Source organism: Phalacrocorax carbo, chromosome 11 (genome assembly GCF_963921805.1).
Source record: "Phalacrocorax carbo chromosome 11, bPhaCar2.1, whole genome shotgun sequence".
Lineage (NCBI taxonomy): Eukaryota > Metazoa > Chordata > Aves > Suliformes > Phalacrocoracidae > Phalacrocorax > Phalacrocorax carbo.
Genome location: NC_087523.1, coordinates 16,791,393 through 16,815,658, shown reverse-complemented (window position 1 = coordinate 16,815,658; position 24,266 = coordinate 16,791,393). Strand labels below are relative to the sequence as shown.

Genomic DNA, 24,266 nt, shown 5'->3' with positions numbered 1-24,266 from the left:
TGGCAGGGTGTGAAACAGGCACTTGTGTTGGATCAGTAACTCTGTAGAATGAACAGACTTGAGGTTTACATCCAGTATTAAATTTCTACCAATTGACAAATCCAGTGTATTAATTTTCATCCATTCAATACATAGCCAAAGGCTTTCTTGGAACCGATGGTGAATTTATTAAGACTGGTAGCTGGCCTTTGTTCTTGTATCTGTATCCTGATTCCTAATAATATTGGCTTTGTCTATCGATTGCAGGAGGGGTTGACTTTGAGGTTTGGGAACTGATAAAATCAGTTGTATAGAAGAGAATATTATTCCTATTACTGCCTTTGGGGATAATTTGAGCTAAGCTGTCTGGTTTCTGTTGGAGAACAGCAATCAGATCTATGGTATTTATTTTTCTCAGTGCATCTTTCAGATATCCTAGTAAACACCTTCTCTGTTTAGCCGTCTGGCTTTGTCTCATTAACTTGATGAGCCTTGATGCTCCATTCATCCATTTCTCCCATAAGCAGCTCTTACATTTTCCTGCTGCCTCCTTTTCATGGGATGCATGCTTATCTACAAATTTTTACTCCTTAGCTTAAATCTCACCTGAAAATTCATTTAAGACTGCCCTTGGTAAGCAAAATAGTAACAATGTTTGTGTTAGCTCCTCAGCTGGCAGATTTAATCGTGGGCTTAAATCTTTTGGAGCCTTGAGTCACGTTTGACTCTGGAAAGGTAAAACTGCTGTTCTGTCTTACAGGTAGGCAACATCAAGGGCTGGCATAAAAGAACTGTTAATTTCCTAGGGATTTGAGATCACTTGTGTCTTTGGTCTGACGGATTTGAAATCTATGGCAATTAGAATAAATTCCTTTATTTCCCAAAATTAAAGCTGAAATTTCCCTTGTACTATTCCATAAGGGCAAGATTTTACTGTGAAGATTGCAGGAATATGTCTCTCTTGCACACATATTGAGGCAGATCTCTTTCTTTTATAAAACTTGGTAAAAAGGACCATTATTATCCTTGCAGTCTTCATTGCATTCTGCACTTTCTTAGTTGTCTCAACTTCCACTTCTCTAATCCTTTAAAATTCTTCAAGGACGGACTGGGGAAGAATGGATAAGCATCTATTATTGTTGTGGTACTTCAGTGTTCTGCATTAAATGAAGCCTTGCTACCTTCAAAGCCCTATTCCCTTTCCTTTCTAGGGCAGTGGCTCAAAATATTTTAAGAGGGACATTTTTCTGTTTAACTATATCTGTGCTGTGCCGGTAGCATGCAGTGCAGTGAGATTCCTCTTAAAGGATTGTTGCATGCCACATTTGGGACAGGATGTCAGCTCTTCACTGGTCCTCGGTAGCATCTGTAAAAATGCCTGCCACTAAAGTGACAGTAATGAATGACAGGATAGAGCTGGGAGGTAGCAGCAGGAGTTCAGTAGTCTTCTCTGGCATCAGTCTCCTTTTTTTGTTTTGGGCTAGATCCCAAACAGATGACGTCCAAACAGGATGGAAATGTTCCTGTGTGGGAGAGAGGGAATGCGGGAGACCTTAAAAGACACAGTGGTGGTGTACACACCTGGGCTGTCCCAAGCTGAGAAGCTCCAGGTGATGGTGGCTGAGCTAAGGCTACCTAGGTGGCATATAGGCACAGGCAGAGACATGCCATTTACCCATCCTCTTGTGGCTTGTCACAGCTCTGAGGCTTCAGTGGCTTTGCCCCAGTGACAGCAGAGATCTCTCTACTGGAGAGGTTGGTGAGCTCCTGGGTGTCTTTTGGGCTGGGCCTGTGAAACCTGTTTGGTTCCCACTCAGCAAGTACTGTCTGCTGGTCCCTCTACCTTGCTTAGGCCCAGCATTAGGCTTCTCAGCACTATCTCTGCAATACTCCTGATATTATTATTATATGCTCTTTTATTCACCTCAGGATAGATGCAAGGCATAAAGCCTGGTACTCCAAGATCTATCTGTGGTCTCCACAAGACATGCTGTTTTAATGGAGCCCTTTGTGCCAAGTCAAACCTGGAAGCCTCCTCCTTTTTTATTTTTACCAATGTTAATTAATGCCCAAGGGTGTTTCAGATCACATCAAGCAAAGCTCTGGGCTGAATTCTTCCAATGGTCCATCACTGCTAACTGATAAATGTATTACATAAGCAGGAAAGCCATGTGGGACAGAGGATATTCAACATAAGTTGTATAGATAATCCATAAACGCTGTCCTGGTGGGAAACAGAACAGAAAGCACTGCTGCTTTGGCAATGAATGATCTGAGGATAACACACCAAATCCTGTAATTAAATGACTTTTAGTGTTCCTAAATGTTATGTTTCATCTAGACTTCCTAAATAGAATTAATTAGAAGCTAATTAAAAGAGCCTCCTGCTTTCTTTCAAAGTATCTTTCCAGTATTGACTATAGTGACTTTATCTATTCACAGAGCACCATGAATCACTCCCGTTTAAGCAAAAATTGATTGCTGTTCTAATACTTATTGAACACCTATAACAGATGTTTAAATCTCTACAAGCTTGAGATAATTAAAATAATAAATCTATACCCATTTGACAAGACTTTAGCAGGAATCAAAGGTATAAATAATCTAGGGGAGCTGTGAGACATTATTCTGCCAAATGTTATGATCATGTTCTTGTGGAAATTTCAAGCCTGGTTCTACAGCCCTTATTTAGGCAATGCTCCCATCAGATGTTGTTGTCATGAATAAGGCGGCGCTCAGTAGAGATTCCAGGATCAGGGCTCAGGACTGTACAACAGCAAGGACCTCAAGAGCCTGGCCTTCTACCACAGGGCTGGTGCCTCAGCACTTAGCTGTCCTTGCCTATATCTTCTACAACAACTGGTCACAGATCTCTTTTGTCCTTTTTATAGCCTATGTTTTGCTTCAGTGAATTAATTATTTGTAGTAGTATGTGGGCATCTGCATTTGCACTTTGTAGTGCTTGGCTGCCAAGGTGTGCCTTGCAGGCTGGGAAATGTTACCTTACACCTAGCCTAGGGACAGAGATGTGCTGAGAGAAGGCTCAGCTTCCATCTCCCTTCCTTCCTTTGTAGCAACAAACCTACACCTCCTCTTTCATCAGAAGGACCCCCTGTGGTCCCCAGCCCTCCAGGAGGGAGATGGCACAGCCCATGCTGGGTGCTGTGCAGAAGAATTCAGGAGTCACTGGGCCCAAGAAAAAGAGGCTGCACTTCTAAAGCCTGATAATCAGAGCACTCCTATGACAGGGCTGTGGTATATCCCTGACCCAAGGCTTTTGCATCATTGACTATTTGGTGTCCAATATCTGAATGGTTCAAACCATCTTTTCTTTCTTCCAGCTGAGTACCTGAAGGAGACCCAAAACCAAGGGACACTAGCAAAATGCTGAAACTTCTTGACCATGGTGAGGATACACCTGTGTCCCCACAGTATCCAGCGCTCTGGGAATCTCTTTATTTCAGCTTCTGAAAGGAGCTGGTTGCCAAGACCAGTAAAGTACCCGTAGGTTAGCCATGGCCTTGGATAAATCATAAGGTGTAACCCTGACATGGCCTTGCTTGCTTGGCTGGCTATTGGGGCAGTAGTGCTGGAATTGCACGTGTCATACTTTACTCCCCAGTGCCAGAACCAGGGGGATATTGAACACTTTTGTTACACCAACAAAGTTAGTAAATTACCTCCCTGGATACTGAGAAGAGAAGCACAGGCAAGACAGAACATTGCACATGCAGAAAGACGATGTCTAGCACCTCTAGCTACATGGAGAGAAGTTCCCGTGGTGGCTTCTCTACCAAGGGGCTTGAAAGTAGTTGATTTTAATAATTTTGTGTGAAGCCTGTGAAGACACCAGAGTGATATAAATTATTTTCCTACCCACCCAGCCCCTGACCAACGAGCACATCTACCAGAGCTGATGAAGGCCAGGAGAAAGAGACATCCATGGGGAAGCTGAAAAACTGAATAGTGATGCTCATCCAAGAGGAACCTCCAACATTGTAACACTCTCTTTTTATAAAAGAGCTAGTCTTACATAGTGAGACTCGTATGGCAGTAACTAGACAAGGAAACAAGCAAGCAAAAATTTAAGATCGGTGTTTGCTTTCATCTCACCACAGTGGTAGCCTTGTGATTAATTGTGATGTTCTCCTGTTTTCAGATTAATGAGTATGTTAAACTGTGTTTTATATATAATTTCTGGCACCATGTCAGCTTCTAAAGATCCCTTGAAAGGGAGATCAGTGGGAAGAATGCCACAGCAGAGCTTGGAAATTAACTTTGTGAGTGTCTTTCTTGTTTTTCCTCTCCTCCAGCCTTCATGCGCTCCTGCAAGAATCCTGGCTGGCAAAGGAGACACAGCACTGTTAAACGCGAGGCAGTGCCAGCCATGTGCTTTTTATGAGCGGGTCACACTTTGTGGTGTGAGGTGCTCACCTCAGTGCTGTGGTTGCACACATCCTTGTTTGGGTCTACGTCCCTGGCAGCATCTCTGTTGTCCTACAGCTGATTGCTTTGCTGTGATATTTGTACTTTTAGGTGCTCTATTTGTGCTGCATCTTGTTGTTGTTTTTTTTTTTTTTCCTTCCCCTGTAGCTCTGTTAGCAAAAGAAATCCCACCACTTCATTCATCACGGTTTTTTTCTTCCATGGCAAATATATATAAATAACTAAATTGTTGTCAAGGGAACTCTAATGGTATGCTCCTATGTGGATAATTATTGCTTCCCTGCCAGCAAAAGGTTATAAAAATTTTTCTTTTGGGAAAATGCAGTAGAGACTTTTTTTTCCTGGCAGGCAAATACTGTACAGATGTTCTTCTCTGGATAATACAGCTGAAATGCTCTGTGTAAGATAACCTGACATAAACGCTTCTGTTAGGCTGATTTCTGTGTCACTGAAACACTGTTGACTGTTTTCCTAAGAGGAAAAAAGCCTTCTATGGTTTCCTCCTACTGGGAAAACATTATTCAGGCACCTGGTTCTGTCAGGAAAATACAGATAAGAAATGCTTTTTTTCCCTTTTAAATGCATCAGAGTCTTGGTTCAGAAAAGCTAAACACGTGCTTAAATCTGTCTGTATTTACAGGGGTAGATTCTTACCTGCCCAGCTGTTGACTAGCTGCACAGCAGGGACTGCTCAGTTAACCAGTTTCTTTAGTGCTGAGAGTACAAGTTCACAGGCGAAGTGGAAGATTTCCTAGCTGGGTGGAACGATTTGCTGCTCAAGCCATGGTTTAGCTGACACTGGCAGCGCTTTCAGCTGGCTTGGATGGATGGACTTTTTGCTGGAAACAGCTGTCTTGCATTGAATCATCCCAGGCAAGTTATCTGAGGGAAACATCACCTTCTGGAGTGTCTGTGGTGGGGGAAGATGGGAAGCCAAACCTTGCCATGTTGTAAACCTTATTTTCTGTCCCCAGCTGCAGCTGGATGGTGCTGCAATGCTCAGCCCTAAGCCCCCGCACTTAGGAGTGTCTGGAGGAAACTGCAGATGGTGGGTTTATTCTGTTAATTCTGTGATGCCCCTGTGTAAATGCTGTATTTTTGGGTGGGGGGTGATTACCTCTCTCTCTCTAAACACGAACTGCAGCTGACTTAATTGCCTTGTGTCAGGCATCTCAGGAGCCAGGAGGAGAGAGGCCCAGAAGAGCATATTGGTCCAGGGCAGCACGCATGTGAAGGTGGCTGCCATCTCTGATGCTTGTTTCTGAGCCTGGTTTTGTCTAAACTTGTAGAAATATATTTCAGAAGGTGGTTTGGGTTTTTTGTTAATTCTTCTCTTCCAACCCTTTTTGCCACTGGGGGTGGGGAATGGAGAGGCTGCTTTAGGTATTTCAGACGCTTTTGACTATCAGCTATATAATGAAAGTGTTTGAGATTAAAGAGTGGTCCTTACTTGCTGACATGAATCAATGTGCTGCACCTGGGATGTGTAAAGGTGAAAGAGAGAACTACTCAAGAAAATGAGTGCTTTTCACCCTTTTAATTACTGCTGCTCTGAGGTCTAGGCTGAGGTTTAAGTGCTGTTTCTCAGCTGCTTTGTGTCCAAGACAGAGTAAAATGATTCTGAGAAGAGGAAATGGAAAATTATATGTAGTTCAGACCTGTAGTTCAGGTCTAATTTGGTCTTATTCCTTTCTGTCAGCCTGGCCCCTCCTTGTGAACTACCAGTGGAGTCACGCATGCAGAAGGGTGGTGGCATCTCTGCTCTCACAACAGAGCTGAACAGCAGTGGCTGCTCTGGGGAGATTGCTGCAGAGCTGAACTGAGAAAATTTGACGTTGGTTTTTTTTTTTGTAGGACAGAGTCTTGGGTGTGACTTTGTGAAAACTGCTGTCAAAGGTGCTCTGCCTCAGCCATGTGTCCTGGTGCTCAGCAAAGGTAGTAGTTGCTGCAGAAGAAAGATAAAACATGTTGCCTGCTCTCTTCACCATGAAGAAAGAATAGCGTGAGGAAATTGGGCAAATGTTAAAGCCAGTGGGGCTCACCTAAGGCAAAAGTAACATGCCCTGGATGAGCAATTTTCTGGAAAAGCAAACAAAACAATGGCCCATTTAAAGGAATTGGACCCACTGCATGGATCTCATCGTGTAACAAAGATGTCTCTCATAATTTTTTGTTAGTTGGTTCAGAGGAAGGAGGTTCAGAGGTGGAGGAAGTGCTGAAATGGTGATCTTTGAGCAAAAGCACAAGCAGGGGCAAAGGGCACAGAATTAGGCAGAGGGTGTTTGACTGAGCAGAGCAGGCAGGATTCCTGAGGCTGCTGGGCACGTGCAGTGAAGACAACAACATGCTTGAAAATGAAGTGGAAAAAATTAGCCTTTAAAGAAGTAGCATGCTAGGGAGAGTGAGGGAGGTTGATGGATATGCTTTCATATAAGTACAAGGAAATAAAGTCCCCAGAGGCACTGCTGTTGCAGGGATTAGGAGGCTCCTGAAGCAAATGCTTTGAAGGGAAAATAGGCTGTTGGTGCAAAACATGTGTATGGGTTTGAGAGTGACCATGGCAAAGAGGAATTACAAGGGAAAAGGGATTGGGAACAGGGACTGGGAAAAGGACATGGGAATTCCAGTTTGTGGACTCTTTGCTCCCCCCACAAAGCTTTGAATGAATATAAGCTTATTGCAGGCTGTTATGTCCTCCCCTTGTAAGATCTGTCTCTCTCTCTGCCTTTCTCATGAGGAATACCAGCCCTGCAGAGCAGTATAGAATTTATTTATGAATCCCTGACAACGTAGCACCTTTACTAGATTAACCTCTCCCAAACCAGCAGTGACATATGGGAGACTGCCTCATCCCCTCCAACTCATGTGAGTTGTTATAAATGAGTAAAGCTGAACTTGGAGGAGAGAGAAAAATGCCTACTAAATTTTAAGCAAATGGGGGAATCCAAAGTAAAAGATTTTCCCAAGGTTTAAGCCATTATTCCTTTGATGGAAAGTCACAACTAGGAGTTGTTCAGGCACTGGAGGATGCATTTAAAGTGCATCTCTGTACAGTGTAGTGTGAAAGAGGCCTGCTAGCCTTACTTATTTCTCTTCCTCTATTAATGAGAAATGTTTGCTTACAGAGCAAGAAGAGCACTCTGACTGTCTGGCCAGCCTGATAGCCCAACCACCAAACTGCAGGGATGTGTCTCTCTTGCACGTGTGTGACAACCCCCCTTTTCAGAGCTAGGCTTGCACTTGGCATATACTTCCTCAAGGTAATTCTAGTTCGTAACTTGTTTTTGGAAGAGGCTTTCAGTATTCACATATTTCTTTCCAGCAGTAGATGGCAGCAATTTTCTTAGTCCTAATCTGATGATATGTATGTTAATTACTGTAAATTAATGTATTTTAAAAGGTAAAGATTTCAGTTGCCCTTTTCAGTAGTCATTATTAAGATGTCATCCCTGCTGTCTTCCAGTTAGTCCAGTACTCAGCAACAGCAGAGCCCGGTGCCTGAGCCTGCCCATCCTGTGCTTGTCTTCTGAAAAGCCCAGCCAGCACCAGGGATGCTCGCTGCCTCAGCCTCCGTGCTGGCAAGGCAGTGTGGGACCAACAGCTAGCCGAACTGGCGCCCTGGGATCTCAGCCATCGGTGGTGCCAGCAGGCACCAGCAAGAGGTAGACAAGCCTCTAGATCCTTTGGAATTATACTCTGGGGATAACACAGGTGTGGGAAAACATGTGGGCCCAGTTCCTCACCTTCAGCTAGGAGGGGAAGTTAATAGCTTGCCAAATAACGAAGTACAAAAAAAACCTATGATGAATGACTAGTTAAAGTCTGAAGAAAAGGAAAAGAGCAGAAATGATTTGGCTCAGAAATAATCAGTCTGTGTGTCTTACTCTAAGCTGACTTTTCCCCCTCATACATGCTGTACAGGTATTTCCAGAAGACGGTCATTAAGAGACTCATTTTTAAATGAAACGTTCATGATCAGTGTAAAGGTTTGCAACAGGAGATAGAAAGTGTGAGACATAAATTGAACAACATTACTATATGAATCTAAAATATAATGGCTTCTGTTATGTGCACATAGAAATAATGATGTTGAAATTAGGGAAGCTTCATCAACTTTAGATGAATAACTGATCTCCAGTGGACAGAGAGAAAATTGATTTTAATGATTGTTTTAAACTAACATTTGGTGTAATAAATGTTTAATGCATTTGTTCTAAAACAGAATTAACTGCAGTGCCATGTCTTATTAATGGCACAAGTACTGCTTTTATCCAGCAGTTGCTCTATTCTTTCTCTCTCCCAAAGTCTGCAGTAAGTTGGGATTTTTAAAGTTGATGACCCATTTCAGAATGTCTGGCAAATATACCCACTACTACTGTTTTTGATGGTCTGCCTGGATTATTTGGCTATGTCATGTGAAATGCAAATGCAAGGCCAAGAATCAGATAAATTTATGATTGGGTAATTGTATTAAAACCATATTAAGCTCTGTTTACCCTGAAATGTTGCAGGAATTGACCTGCAGCTTTGCAGTTACCTGTGTTCCATTTCTGGTTGTGTATTAGGAACCCACATGATATTTCACATTTAAAAATATGCCTGTGGTATAATATAAGCACAGGTGAAGAAGACTGAAGTGCCCAAAATCAGCAAGAGAATTAGAAAGGGATGGGCAGGGGGGAAGAGGAGGATCCTTGAATAACCTGGGCGTTGTCACCACTGTAATCATTGTGGACAGCTGACCTATCTAGCAAGGGAGATAAAACCTTTTCCTTAATCATTAAAGGAAACCAGGTGTAAGGTCTGAGCATGTGGTAACTGGTTAAAATGTTCTTGCCTGCATCTTGGGTAAGTGACTAGTTCTAATATTATGCCCTTAATCAAAGAAAAACATCAAGGGCTGGCTACTGCCCTCTAATGCCTAAAGAAGCTCCTCCATCACTGTTTTTGCTCTTTAATTCTGGCTGTGTACTCAAAGGGCAAGAATGCTCGTGGGACCAGATACTCACTGGTGAAGCTGTTTGTCTACTTCCAAGTGCTCCTTTTGACCTTGCCCTGTTTCCTCTGCTAAAAAGGTCACGTACGCAGTGAACAGAGCTGCTGTAGAGCCACCTTTATGCATATATAGCAACTATCCTGCCTTTTCCTGTGGTAACAGGGCCGTTTCACAGCAAACTGTTCCCAGTAAAGAAATGCAGGCAAACATATATGCCTGTCTGTTTCCAGGGGCTCTCACAGACTCTCCAGCTTAGGGCAGGGAGGTGAGCAGGAGGCAGCTCCTGCAGCACAGGGCAAAAGGGCTCTTTTAGGAGGAGGTGGCTGGGAGGATGCAGAGCAGGAACTGTCTGCTGGATGGGAGGAGAGAGAGGAGCTCAGGCACTGAAATGGCTTGTCCTGGCACTCGTACACAGCTGGTGTGAGCACAAAGCAGCAGGGGTTGGGAGGATCCGGCTGTTGTGTCCAAGTCATTTAGGTGCTTTGATTTTCACCTTCTGAGATTTGGACTTTTTATTCGTCTGCTTGATGCTTCTGTAATGTTCTCTCCCTGAAAACATTACCAATATGGGCACCTGCATTTTCTGGGAACAGGCCATTTAATACCTAATATATTCTCCCCAGGGCCTGGATTGGAGTAATTTTGGTCACTGAAACGTTTCATGCTTTAAAGTGACTGCTACATGTGAGTATGGGGTCTGTGTTTGTCTTCTCTGTGACTGCTCAGCAGGCAGGTTCCTCCCTGGACTTCTAGGCTTTTCTGCCCTTTGCTACTGCCAGCATTGTAATTCTTTTATATGTGATGGCCTAGTGCTGTTTTTTGACCATGTGCAGATGTAGATGCTGTGATGGGGTTATTTGTAGCTTTGTGGTAAAGGTTGCATCGAGGATCTGTGACAGCAGGGACCAGCTCCCTTTGTTGGGGATGAAATATACGTGCTCTCATTATCAAACATGCACCACGCTCTCACCGAGCACAGGCTGCATCTGCCGGGAAGTTGAAAGGCAATGAGTTTGCATTCGACAAGTAAACTTGCAATATGAATTCTCCCTCTCCGAGATCCCTATATCCCTCATGATGCAGTCCTTTGAGCAACGACTGTCATATACTACATGGCTGTGTATCTTATCACAATAGGACTCTGGCTCGGCTGATGCCTCTAGATACCAGCATGAAATAAATATTAATAACACGGAGCCTCCCTGCTTACTATATTCCTGTTTCAGGGCTCCTTATTACTGCTCCTTTGCAGCTGGAGAAACGGATGCAAAATAATCTTCTCCTTTCAAATAAGGCTAGAGCTGAAAGTGAAAGGGGCCAAAAAGGGCAGCTGAAATAATTACAGGCATAAGAGGACTTTCATTTGAGACAATATTAGGCAAGATAAAGCCCACTTAATTCTAAGTGTAGACTAATAAACAGCAGTGTGACAGAAGGATGTATAATAATGAATGGCACAGAGAGGGTCAGCAGGGCTATTCCTCGCTGTGTGTTTGCAGTACACAAAAGGGACAAAAAGGATGCTCAATGAAACTCAAAGCTGACCAGCTTGAAAGGATAAATTAATTCTTTTTATATTGAGCAAAACTTAACCTGTAGATCTCAATCCCACAGGACCCTGTGTTGTTATGAGATATACTGATATTATACTGATATTTTACTGATATTATACTGATATATTGCTGATATTATTAGATCTATTCAGTTCATTTAAAAGCAATTTGACTTCATGTTTTAGCCAGAAATCAGAAGGGGCCGTGTTTCAGAAGCAGAAGCAGGCAACTTCCTTCAAAAATCTTATAAAATGTAAAGTGAAGACTATACCAAGTATAACATTTAGCTTTCAAAACTGTATGTCTTTCCCTTATGCCTGCTAAGAGGTGCTAAGCAGGGTAAAGGTTGATGAGGCTTGTTAAACCACGTGCTTTGAAATGACTGTGCAGGCTCAGAAATACTGAATTTGCGGTTGTTTTTTATACTTCCCTTGGAAGCAGCTAGCTTAAGAAAGCGAGCTCCCTGATTTGTTCTGGTATAGCGTGTTTCACTCTCTTTATCAGAGGATATTGTGCCTACCTAATGGAGGGCGTATTTGTCTTTGTATTTGGGATACAGATGATGAAATTCTGATTCCCAAGGCAAAAAAAGAATCTGTCTTTCCTCTAGTTCTGTTCACTTGATGGAGTTGCCAAAACTCACCCTTTCTCCTGTTGGAAAGGGAGCTGACTGGAAAATCTGTGCTGAATGCAAATGTACTGTACTAGGTGAGGTGTTGGTTTTTTCTTTTTTCTTTTATGATTGTTGTTGCACTTGATGTTTATTTTTGCTTTCTAGTACTTGCTAGAAGATTCTCACCACTGGAACAAAAGTGATGGCAATATTTAATGCATGACTATTTATCTTTAGATATTAGTGGAAGTAGGAGAAATGACTGCAGATTTTACTTTGTTCTAAAATTGATTGCATCTCTTTTGCATGCTTCATATTATCTGGGGGGATTCCAGTCACGCATGTGATTTAGTTATCTTATGGCACTGAGTTGTACCTGCGACTCTGGAGCCTGAGTGAATTGGATAGGCTTGGTGCTAACTCAGCAGAGTAAGGATGAATTCCATATACATGGAGAAAAGTAGGTCGAGCTACTTGATGCAGTTTGCATTGACTTGTACAAACCCAGGGCTAGATTCTGATCTTGGTTACATTAACATTGACTCCACTTAAGAGTTACCAAGCAAACAGCCAGGCCTACCAGGTGTATTCATTTAGGCAGACAAAAACTGTTGCTTCCTTTTGGCCTACGGATTTGGCTGATGATTATTACATGTTCGGCAACATGGACTACCAGACATGAGACATCCTGGACAGATGGCCACCGTGCATGTTAAGCAACTCTGTAGCTCAGGTAACCGTGCTGTATGCATTCCCTGTGTCCCATGTGGGATATCGCGAATGTACCGCTTCAGACTGCCACTGTTGGCAAATCTCGACTACGGCCTTATTAAAAGCTCTCCTGTAGCAATAGCACTCCAGCAATGCAACTGAGCTCTGAGCCTGGCCACTTCTAAATGTACCTCTGATGTCTGATAATGTTGATAGGCAATTCCTCACTGCACTGAAGAGCAGAATTGATGGCTGTCTTGTATGTGGAGGATCCGATTTGCCAGAAGCATAGCCAGTAGTTCGAGGGAATTGATTATCCTTTTCTGCTCATCACTTATTGGATGGTATTTTGAATACTATGTCCAGTTTTGGGCCCTCCAATTCAAGAAAGATGTCAATAAACTGTAGTGATTTTAGCAGAGGACCCTCGAAATGGCTGGAAGCTGGAGCACTTGCCCTGTAGTGAAAGGCTGAGGGAGCCAGGCTTGTTCAGCCTGAAAAGAGATGGCTTTGGGGAGACTCAGTAGCAGCCTCTCAGTACCTATAAGGAAGCATCAAGGAGACAGAGCCAGGCTTTTCATAGCACTACGTGGTGGAAGGATGAGAGACAGTGGGCATGACTTCAGATAAGAGTGGATATAAGGGAAGCTCTTTTTTTGCCTATGAAGACAGTGAAGCTGTGGAACAGGGGCCCAGGGAGGCTGTGCGCTCTCTGTGCTTGGAGTTTTTCAAGATCCCAGTGGGATCTTGAAAGCCCTGAGTAGACTGGTCTGACTGCATGGCTGACCCTGCTTTGAGCAGAGGGTTGGACTAGACACCTCCTGAAGTAATTTCCAGACTGAATTATCCTACGGTCCTAAGCCATTTCCATTCCTGTACGGTCTGCAAACCCTGGGGAGTCTGTGTCACAGCGGGCCAGGCTCTGCTCGGTGGAGGGCAGGAATCTGGTCCTGTCTGGAGGATTTTTGTCATTTGTAGCTCAGTGTGAGCTGCTTACATCTCAAAAGTCTCTGTTCTCATATCTGTGGTGTCACTAAAACACCAGCTAGTGTGTCAGAAGAAAGCCTGTACATCCTGACCATATGTTGCATACACCTTATTCCTAAATCATCTTTCTGAGGTGCATCTTATGCTGGGGGGCAGAACCATTAACACATCTGGTAGATTTTTCTCTGGAGTGTTTGGTTCCCTGGAGTGTTCGGTACTAAATTATTTCCAGCCATGTAACCCCTTTGTGGCTGAGAAGATACAAATAATGATCCAGAGATATTCACTGTAAGCTAGCAGTTTATTTAGCTTCATCCTATTAACACAATTAAGTCTGAGATGATGATCACTGATCAGTGCACAGCTTCACAGGAATACCTGGGCATTTGATAAGGTAAAAAGTTTATTTCCCAGACAGGGTTTGGATGGCTGCAATAAAACTGAATCTTGTCTGTCTCCGGAGATTTCTGATGCAGTCACTGAAATGCATGTATAAACCTGTAAAGGTCCTCCTGTTTATTTTGAGTGAGGAACTCTAGCTGCAATGCTAGTGGAGTGCTTCCTTCTAAAGCTATTGTAAAGCTAAATTTTGGTCAGTGGGACTCCTTCAGTCCCATAGAGACCTTTGAACAGAAAGTTATTGTATTTTTTGTAGCTTTAGCTTTTTTTTTCCTTTTGTAAGGGGTAAATATTCCCACAGGTGCTTAGGAAAATAAAACAAGAACCAGATGAAGAGGCAGAAGGTGAAATGCCAAAAATCTCAAGCAATCCTGCTTAGTAGTGAGCATGGGCATCTACTGAATACAGAAGGCAACAGAAAGAGCTCTGGTGTTTGTTTTACAATCAGTTAGTTTACACAGAGGACCAGCAGGGGAGTTCAGTGTGCTGGCATTGTTGCCCACTTTAATTTTCGAATGCAGCTGAACAATCAAATTTAATCATCAGTTTCACTAACACTCTTACTAAATACAAATCAAGTTATTCAAAGGACTTGGGTTTGCATCTAGTTATTAAAATTACTGAATTGGAAACCACTTTTCACCCCAGTTTTGAACCTTTTGCTACATGTGAGTCATGTCACCCAAAATAGCCTTCCCCCAGAGTATTCATGTAATCCATTTGGTAGTGCAAATAGTTGGGGGACTCAAAATAACAAGAAAATTGTTTGCTTTTCTAAATAGGATATGGAATGACTTTCTTGCCTCTTTACAGCAGCTCAAACATTTACACAAACTTGTTAAGCTGCTTAGAGAGAGGATTGTTTGTCCAGGTAATGCTTCTTTCAGTAAGTTAAGCTGCAAGGGAAGGAGATGCTTGACTTCATGGAATTTGGGGGATTCTGGAGAAATTGCCTCTGGGAGAAGTTTAAATAAATTAATGGAGAGCTTCTGATTTCCTTCCTTCTCTGTCTTTATTTTGAGCAAGTTATTCCCCCTCTACGCAGATGGGTCTGTGCAACACTCATAAGGAGGCCATTTAATTATGTAAAGCTGCTTCAGGTAAATATTATTTACAGATGGCTGAAAAATTTTGGATTATACTCATTTGCCAAGAATAACCTCCCTCTTTTTACTCTTGGCGGAGAGGTGATTTTAGTTGTCATCAAGGTAAGCTGCAGATTGTATACTCCTGTCTGTGTCTTTTTACCCATTTTGACTGTTTTCTTCCTTTGTTATTTTTAAAGGGTAACCCTGCAGGCGCTGTGCACATAATTGAAGTAAGCAATCTGCTTGTTTATCCCTGTTTTCCATTAATTAGACATGTGCAATCTAAATTTCCCACTGAAAAAACATGAGATGACACGTGAAGGGGCCAAATCTGCTTTCCCTCACCAGGCTGAACCACCAGTGTTGGGGGAGACGTCTCCAGAGCAGGGGCACAGCAGTGTTTGTAGCCGTTCTCAGCTTGGGCCAGACAGTAAGCAAAGGGCAAACAAGTCACACTGGAGGAGACTGGAGGAGTAACCCAAGAGACACCTATCCTCGGCAGCACCTGGGTGAGCTTTCATGTCCTTTGGGTTTGCTGCAGGCTGGATGCACTGCAAGGCGAGTACACATCCACAGGGCACAGTGAAGCCATGGCATTGCCCCATGGCAGTGTGAAATGGGGCTCCAGGAATTTCAGCCCCTGCCTGAGCTGGGCTCACAGCTGCATTGATGTGGCTCCCAGTTGTGTTTCTGTAACCATATTTAATTTTTCCTACTTTGTTCACTGTGGACCTAGTGGCTCAGATCTTCAGTTTTATAAATAACCAAGGCACAACCCCTAATCTGAATAGTTACTTCTGACCTATGGCAGAACAGGTAAGGCCTAAAGGTGCTGCTGTTTGCTAAGGGATCCCTGTAGTCCTCAGAGACAATCTTACTCAGAAATGGCCCAGCTTTGCAGTGGCCACTTATTCAAAATGGGCTAGTGATCAGCTGTCAGGTTCAGCCAGGAACTGAAGAATCTGCCAAGAGTGAACTTTCTAAGAAGAAACTGAAGAGATCTTCTGCTGGCTTTGGCTGGGATAGAGTTAATTTTCTTTGCAGTAGCTAGTATGGGGCTGTGTTTTGGATTTGTGCTGGAAACAGTGGTGATAACACAGGGATGGTTTTGTTCCTGCTGAGCGGGGCTTGCACAGAGCCAAGGCCTTTTCTGCTTCTCACCCCACCCCACCAGCAAGGGGCTGGGGGTACACAAGGAGCTGGGAGGGGACACGGCCAGGACAGCTGACCCCAGCTGACCCCAGCTGACCCCAGGGATGTCCCAGACCATACAGTGTCATGCTCAGCATATCGAGCTGGGGGAAGAAGACAGAAGGGCAGGACGTTCAGAATGATGGTGTTTTGTCTTTCCAAGTCACGATTATGCGTGATGGAGCCCTGCTTTCCTGGGGATGACTGAGCACCTGCCTGCCCATGGGAGGGAGGGAATGAATTCCTTGTTTTGCTTTGCTTGCATACACAGCTTTTGCTTTACTTATTAAGCTGCCTTTATCTCAACCCATGAGTTTTCTCATTTATACCGTTCTGATTCTCTCCCCATCCCACTGGTGGGGAGTGAGCGAGCGGCTGCGTGGGGCTGAGTTGCCGCTGGGGTTAAACTACTACAGATCTTCATATACAGGCAAAAGCAAACTGTTTTCAGCCTCCCCACAAATGAGAGGAGAGGGAATAGCCTCTGATCTGGGTGTGCAGAATGGCAGGTAAGTGGATCATTTCATAAAGAAATGGGTCAGCAAAAGTTGAGCTCTGATGTAAGTCCTGAGGCAATCATAAGGAAAATCTTTGTAAGTAGAAGAAACTCGTGCTGGTTTTTGAGGATCTTCTGTTGCAGCAAGGACATCAAGCTGGACGAATACCCCCAAGGTATTCTGCTGCCCCTGGAAGTGACAAGAGATACTCAGTCTCTCCTTCCCAGGTTGTGCGGGATCAAGTGCAGTTTTAAGCATCCTGACTGTTGTAACTGAGTAGCCTGCTCTCGGTCACCAGTGTCTGGGTGAAGAGCCTGTAGGGAGGAGTCTCACCTGTGCAGGAGACTTTGCTGCCTCCTGGCCCAGTTGGTGGGCTCAGGCACTTTGGTCTGGATCTGCCAACAGATCAAAGCTGAGCAAGGTGCCTATGTGCTTTGTGAGCTTGCGGCCCACTGCTTTTTACTGAAAGGGATAAATAAGTGGTTCTTTGAAGCTAATGGCCTCTTTTGTCTGTATATAAATATATATGCCATAATCCCATTGCAATCCTGTAACAACCTCCCTGATGTCAGACTAGCCTTGTACACATTCACATTAATGAGCTATCGCATACTAACTCCCTGCTCAGCCCACACCTTCTTCCCTCTCGCCTTCCCTCTGTTGCTCTGAATCATTTTTCTTTTGCTTGCTTTTGCTTGCCAGCAGTGATGGGTGTGTGGCCTTTTGCTCACTGGGAGTCTGGCAGTAAATCATATGTTTGCCTTTTTTTTCTTTTTACATTCTGGAGCAGCTGCTCTGATTAGTTTGAAGCAGAATAAAAGACCTATAAATGGGGAGAATCCTGAAGGTAAGTACTTTACTGTGGACTTAATGTCAAGGTACAGTACACATAGTAGGTTTTACAGGGACCATTTAAAAACTGTTATCCACTGTATATTTTAAGGGCAGGACATAATTCAGACGTCTGACTGACTGCCCCTGAACGCTGATTCTTGCTCTACAATTTTTATTTTTAATAAGCCTTGATCTGACAACTTTTGAGAACATCATATATTGCGTTCATCACCCTTAGGGGACTACTTCTGCTGTCTGAGATGCGGCACATTTGTGGTGACAATAAGGCAGAGGAAGGAATGGGAAGTTCTATGTTGTGGTTTAACCCCGGCGGCAACTCAGCCCCACGCAGCCGCTCGCTCACTCCCCACCAGTGGGATGGGGAGAGAATCAGAATGGTATAAATGAGAAAACTCATGGGTTGAGATAAAGGCAGCTTAATAAGTAAAGCAAAAGCTGTGTATGCAAGCAAAGCAAAACAAGGAATTCATTCCCTCCCTCCCATGTGCAGGCAGGTGCTCAGTCATCCCCAGGAAAGCAGGGCTCCATCACGCATAATCGTGACTTGGAAAGACAAAACACCATCATTCTGAACGTCCTGCCCTTCTGTCTTCTTCCCCCAGCTCGATATCCTGAGCATGACACTGTATGGTCTGGGACATCCCTGGGGTCAGCTGTCCTGGCCGTGTCCCCTCCCAGCTCCTTGTGCACCCCCAGCCCCTTGCTGGTGGGGTGGGGTGAGAAGCAGAAAAGGCCTTGGCTCTGTGCAAGCCCCGCTCAGCAGGAACGAAACCATCCCTGTGTTATCACCACTGTTTCCAGCACAAATCCAAAACACAGCCCCATACTAGCTACTGCAAAGAAAATTAACTCTATCCCAGCCAAAACCAGCAGAATGATACATCGAAAGCCACTGTTCAGTCTTTGAATCTGAAATTAAATCATATCCCTTTATTTCCGTAAATGTTTCTCTTCGCAGATGTACTGGAAGAGAGGAATACAGTCCCTTACCATGCATGGACAACAGAGGATGACAAAGCCTGAAAACAAATGTCCTGAAAAGTGTTTATTACCAGGCATTAAAACAGGTGAGGCTGGAAAAAGTATTTTAACATATCTTTGCTTTGTTGACTGTTACCAATATGACTACTTTCCCCCCTCTCATTCATAGGATATTGTCACTGATGCTTAAAGAGACCTTGAAATATTGACATCAGAATTGAATTACTGATGTGATAAATTAGAAGACTACTCGAACAGGTCACGCTGGAGCAGTCTACCTGGTGAATGGATGGATGCACAGGTGTGTAACTGTGGAGTACCTTTCTCTTGCCAAATGTATTTCATGTGTGTGCATTTCAGAAGAATGAAGGACCTACTATGTTGCATAAAAGCTAGAGGATCTGTATGCCTATGCTTGCCTTCAAGGTGAAATAAGGGCTTGAGAAAGCGTCTTGGCATGTAAGTCTCTTCACCATGCCTCTGGCCTCTGAGGGCTGTGCTCAGAGGAGCCAAGCCAGGCTCCTGCAGCTCCCTTCTCCATCCCTCCCCACCTGGAGCTTGGTGTGAGCTACCCTAGCTGGGAGCTGTGCTGCTGTAGCTACACTGCATGGGTCATTTAACATGCTTGGCTCTTTCCACACTCTCTGGCAGGCCCGTCAGTGACTGCAGCATGTGAGTGTGCAGAGCCAGGGAGGGCCCTTGTGCTGACATGACTGGGAACAGCAAAATCCTCCCTTTCTGCATGTCAGGCTAACCTGGTCCTTCTGCTGGAGTTGGAGCCCAGTTATCTTTCTGGGAAGCCAAAAGATCAGACTCTAGAATTTAACCTTGAACTTTGCATTTTAGTAATGGTGCTGGTCGACTTGAGAAAGAGACACTTGTTTACAGTATGATCCAGGTATGTAGGTGTAATACGTGATTTATCTGTGAACAAGGGTATGAAACAACACTTAAAGTTGATTATTATTATTTTTACCACATTTCTCTCCTGCCCTGCAACTCCATTTCATTTTCATCTGAAACAACATTTTTCTTTTCATTTTGCCAACCCACCTGGAAAATCCATTATTCAACTAAATATAAGCTACCCCCAATCTGTGTAGCTTCTTCCAGAAAAGTAATTTGGGGTATTTTGCCTTCAGTCCAGAGTTTCAGACCATTTGTTGTACCCTTCACTTCATTGTTACAATTTGCTCTGTTCTGTTGCCTGAAACAAGATAATCTGAGCAGAACAGAAATGCAAAATAGGACAGTTTTCACAACCAGATTTAAAACTTCTATTGTGTGCTACAAACACAAAGAAGTAAAGAAAGTGCTGTATTAATTTCTTATTTTCTAGAAGCACCAGCAAAAAAATGGAGAGAGGAAAAGAAATCTGTAATAGAAAAACATAGAAGATCAACATCAGTATTTATTGATTTCTAGGTTTTATTTCCTTTTACTTTTTAAACTAGGTTTTTCAAACCATCCACTTGCAGAAATTTGCATTTTATGAGGACAAAGTTACAAAATATGATGAGATCGTTTTAGGTAACTTACCTCTTTTTCCTCAGCTTGTGGCATCTAAAACTAACCATGCTTGTCATCCTCTCAGTAATGTCTTACCATTGAAGTTAAAATATAATCTAAGTTTGCACCAAATGAGGTGTTCCAAGATGAGTTTGCCAAACTCTGTATTGCGGTGGGATTTCTGCAATTACGATTAGATACTGCCAAACAAAACTGATCTGTGGAATACAAGTGAATCCAACGCTGATTAGCTTCTCTAAATCCCACAAGAGGTTAGAAGCAGCACAACCTGCATTTAATCTTTTGTCCCTGTGTCTCTGCCAACCACAGTTTTGCTGGCAGCTACTGCACAACTGAAAGGGGATGAAGGGAGGAGGAATGAGGGGCTGATGGAAGACTTTATTATTAGGGGCTGATCTGCTTTAGGATGTTGTTGGTGCGCACCAGAGGTGTCGGAACTGCTGGACTGATTGTGTAGCTACATCCCGTCCAGAGGACAGAAACCACTAGTATGAGAGTTTCTGTGTTTGTGTGTGCTGATTATTTTTACTCCCCGCCCCTCCTCCCCCCCTCCTTTTTCTGGCTGATTATTTGTTCTCCCACCAAAAAGTGAAATAAACAGCCAAAGGTAGCATTTGTCTTAGTCTGGTCTGAGAAATTCCCAATGGGAAACAGAAGCATATTTCCACTATCTGTTAGTGGATTTTACATTCCTGCTCCATAGACTATTCTGCACATGAAAAATGCTCTCCATTGGAGCAGTTTCCCTAGCAAGCTTCATAGCTGTTTCCTGGGCTAAGGCAAAGTTAGGATTTGTGTCTGATTTTAATTAATCCCAAACAGTGCTTCTATTTCTGCTGTTGGCCAGTCAAGACAGACAGGTAAATAGTCAATATGCTGTATCTTTTTACTCTTTTACAAAAATATAATGCTTACTGCATGAAGATGTTACCTCTGCTGTAAGCCTGTCGTGTTATTCTTTGGGGAAGGGAATTCTTATTTTCCAATCCATATACTTACACAGAGCAGTCATTCCTCTTGCACTCTGTACATGCAGAATGCTTAATAATTTTATCTTCAGCTCTCAAGCATAAAAGTGAGGAAGTTACCCTATTCCAAATGTAACTACTTGTGTATGTTGTTAGTATCAAATAAGATTACTGTTTGGAAGATAGTGCATTTATCTTTCACTTGAAATAACCCAGGAGAACGTCAGATGCAAAATCATTTTTGAAACCTTGGCATTTACTGCTGCTTTATACTGTCTGTGTGCAACTTCAGTCAACAGCAGTAACGTTATTGTGCAAGTCCCTCCAACTGAAGGGAATTGGCACCCTATTAAAACTCCCTCTTTGCAGAGCTGAACTGGAAATACGTTACTATGCAGCTCTGTGTTTATCTCCTGACAAGCGGTGATCAGAATCATGGCTGCTGCCAGCCAGGCAGGATTCTCTCCTTTTCAATTTATTCCTTCCTGTAGCTAATCCTTCATCCAGTCTTATCCAGCCGCCGATGTCCTCTTCATTCCTTTCGCAACAGGCTCTCTTTGCTTTGGCTTTTGTCCCGTGTAAACGCAGCCCTGCCAAGTCTCTCTGTGATGAGCTCCCTTCCGTGCTCTGCTGTTGCAGCATCAGCATCTCACATCCTTGTGGATCAGCGCTTCCGCCTCTTTCTGCTCCAGCAATGTGGGTGCTGCTGGCAGATCAGCCTGGGGAGAGCACAGGGCCCTGGGCAGCAGGACGCGGTGGGGCTAGGGATGGTGGATGCAGCATGGGGGTGGGTGATGCTCTGCAGCATCTGCAGGTTTGCAGCCCTGCAGGTCTGTCGTTGTCACCTGGTCTTAGGGAGGCTGGATGCTTGTGCCTGGCTGCAGCCAGGTTACCTACCAGCTTTGCATCACTGTTTGCTGAAATGAATTGCTGGGAAGGGTTGATGACGTTTTTGGAGAGATGGACTTAGATTTCAGCCTTATTTCCTCTTGCTTATGGTGGTCATTGCAGGGTCCCTTCTGAGCAGAAGCATAGACACACACATGCATAGCTTCCACGTGTGGCCATGTTTCCCAAAGATCAGACCTGAATCTGTGCTGCTATGTACAAAAGACTAGACATAAAGTCAATAAACGGGACTTATGGAGTGTAAATTCTCACATCCTGTTATCTTCCCATTCAAGTAAGAAAGATGTAAGAATCATGTAGATTCAGAAGCAGAAGTTCATGGCAAGACTGGGTGTCTCCTGGTCACAGCCATGGATGGCCCCGTTTGGAATTAGCTGTGTTAATGGTAGGGTTTATTAGGGCAATTTATGCCCCCCAAATTACCCTATTCATGCTGGAGGCTGCTCACTTTGTACCCCAGCTCTGACAAGCAAGCTGCTCAGCTGGGAGCTCTTTCATTTCTGCTATTTAAAGTTCAAACAAACCTATCTTATTTGACTGAAGCAGGACAGAGTGCAAGGCACTCAACCAGCAGATCCATCGATCCTTGGCATACGAGAAAAGAGCAGCTGGGAGGAGAACCTCCGCTGGTGGCAGTCAGAAGAGGATGTTTGGCCACAATCTAATTGTAAAGGATGTGGGTGAGTCCGTGCACAGATTGATTAAAATTGATTAAGAAAGTGTTCTGGGGACTCTTCCAAAGCTCACTGAAGTCAGTGGAAAATAGTCTTTTTCACTGAATTCTCTGGCATTGTATTAAAACCCTAGAATACCCCATCATGGAATAATTTGGTTAGCAGAAAGAATAATTTGGTTAGCAGAAATAATTTGGTTAGCAGAAAGAGGCATTCAGTTCCTGGCTCTCCACAGACTTACTGCTTGACTTTGCCCAAGTTCATCAGTCTCTTTGGACATCCCTTCCTAGCATGGACAGGTACGACTGTGTGAATAACTTCTCTCTCCCATTTTTATCAGTGTCAGCTGCATTATTCCCTGTTCTTTCTATGTGCATCTACAACACACAGTGCACCTGGGATGTCTTAGCTGGGGCCCCTGGCCTGCTTTATCACACACATTTGGAAAAAAAAAAAAGGTCAGAAACAAAGGCCAAAACAGGTCTCATTACTTCTTTAGTGGCACATCAGGAATTACTGTAAGACTTGGTGCATGGCAGGCTCTTCCTACAGTTCCTCTGAAGGCTGATCTCTTCTGCTCTGTATTCAACTCCATTAATACCATGCTCCTCTCTTCATTCCTACTGACCCTACCTAAAGACTGACAGCTGTATATCATATTACTCTTGTCTGTGAAATGGATTATTTTCCACAATGGGCTGAGAATAGATCAGAATAAGGGGAAAAAAATTAGTTTTAAAAAAATTCAGTCAGTGGTGTATTCCCCTCCTTGTTATGAATAATGTATACATTCATATAGTGTAGCATAATAATTAAGGTTTTTGACTTATTATATAATGCTGAAGTATGTCTAATGATACTGCTTTATCTATTCATTTAAAGTTCAAATATAAATCCAAGGTATCATTAACTGCAGCTTTACCTAACTGTATATTTCAAAGTCCATGGGATGTTTTATTTCTAGGTTTTTAATCTTTTAATTCAGCCAAAAAGTGACTTTAGTAAGTGACTTGATAAATAATTTAAAAAATAGCACTTTTACACTGTAATCATGCCAGGAGAAATGAAAGAGTAGCTGAAGTGTCAGAGGTTATAAATTGCAGCAAAGGTATTAACATCTTGATGAAGAAGTCCGTGTCGCACGGAGAAGCAAGGTTTCCTGGCAACATACTGACTCTTTCTAATTAGTTAAAATATTTATACAGACAGTAAAAATGGTCTAGTTTATTAATTTTTTGCCACATTCCTGCACTACAATAATTTTGCTCATTCACTGTATGTAAGAACACCTTGTGTGCCCCTGAGCGCCCCTGCCATGGCTGAGACTGCGAAAAGTCGTTGTGTTTGGTTGTTCTTGGCCTCACCTTGCAGAACAAAGCGGCTGTTCGGCGTTCGTCCCCTGCACCTCCTCAAGTCAAAAGAGGCTTTAAAGGAAGGTTATACTCAGAGAAATGACTAAAAATGCTGCTACTTTTGTTGTCCCTGTATGACATCTAGTTCAGATTTGCTTTGCTTGTAGGTAACAAGACAATGTTTCTGTCAGCTCTGCATATGCGATAAAGACCTGAAGACAGAGCCGAGTGTTTTCTTGGCGTTGACATAAATAATTGCAAAGATGCTGACACTGATGCATAGCTGAGGTGGGCTGTGTGTGACTGAGCAGGATCTGGCTCTTCGCTGCCCTGGCCTGGGGGGAGGATGCTGAGGGGACACTAACTTCTATGGTGAGGGTCTCCTGAGGAGGATGTTTTCCTGTTGGCTGGCTGGACGCTGCTCGTGTGTTTAGGTTATGAGCTTCTCACCGCTGCGTTGTTCGGTGTTTGCAGCCCCGCAGGGGTCACGTGCAGGAGTGACCCTGTGACGCAGCACAAGTTCGTCCAAGCAACGGC

The 24,266-nt window shown here is 43.5% G+C and overlaps 1 protein-coding gene across 1 annotated transcript in view; it reads right to left on the bottom strand.

Moving 5' to 3' along the window:
* COMMD5 (COMM domain containing 5) overlaps positions 1-24,266 on the bottom strand; it is a 191,457-nt gene that overhangs the window by 124,023 nt on the left and 43,168 nt on the right. The gene's annotated exons all lie outside the window — the stretch shown is intronic.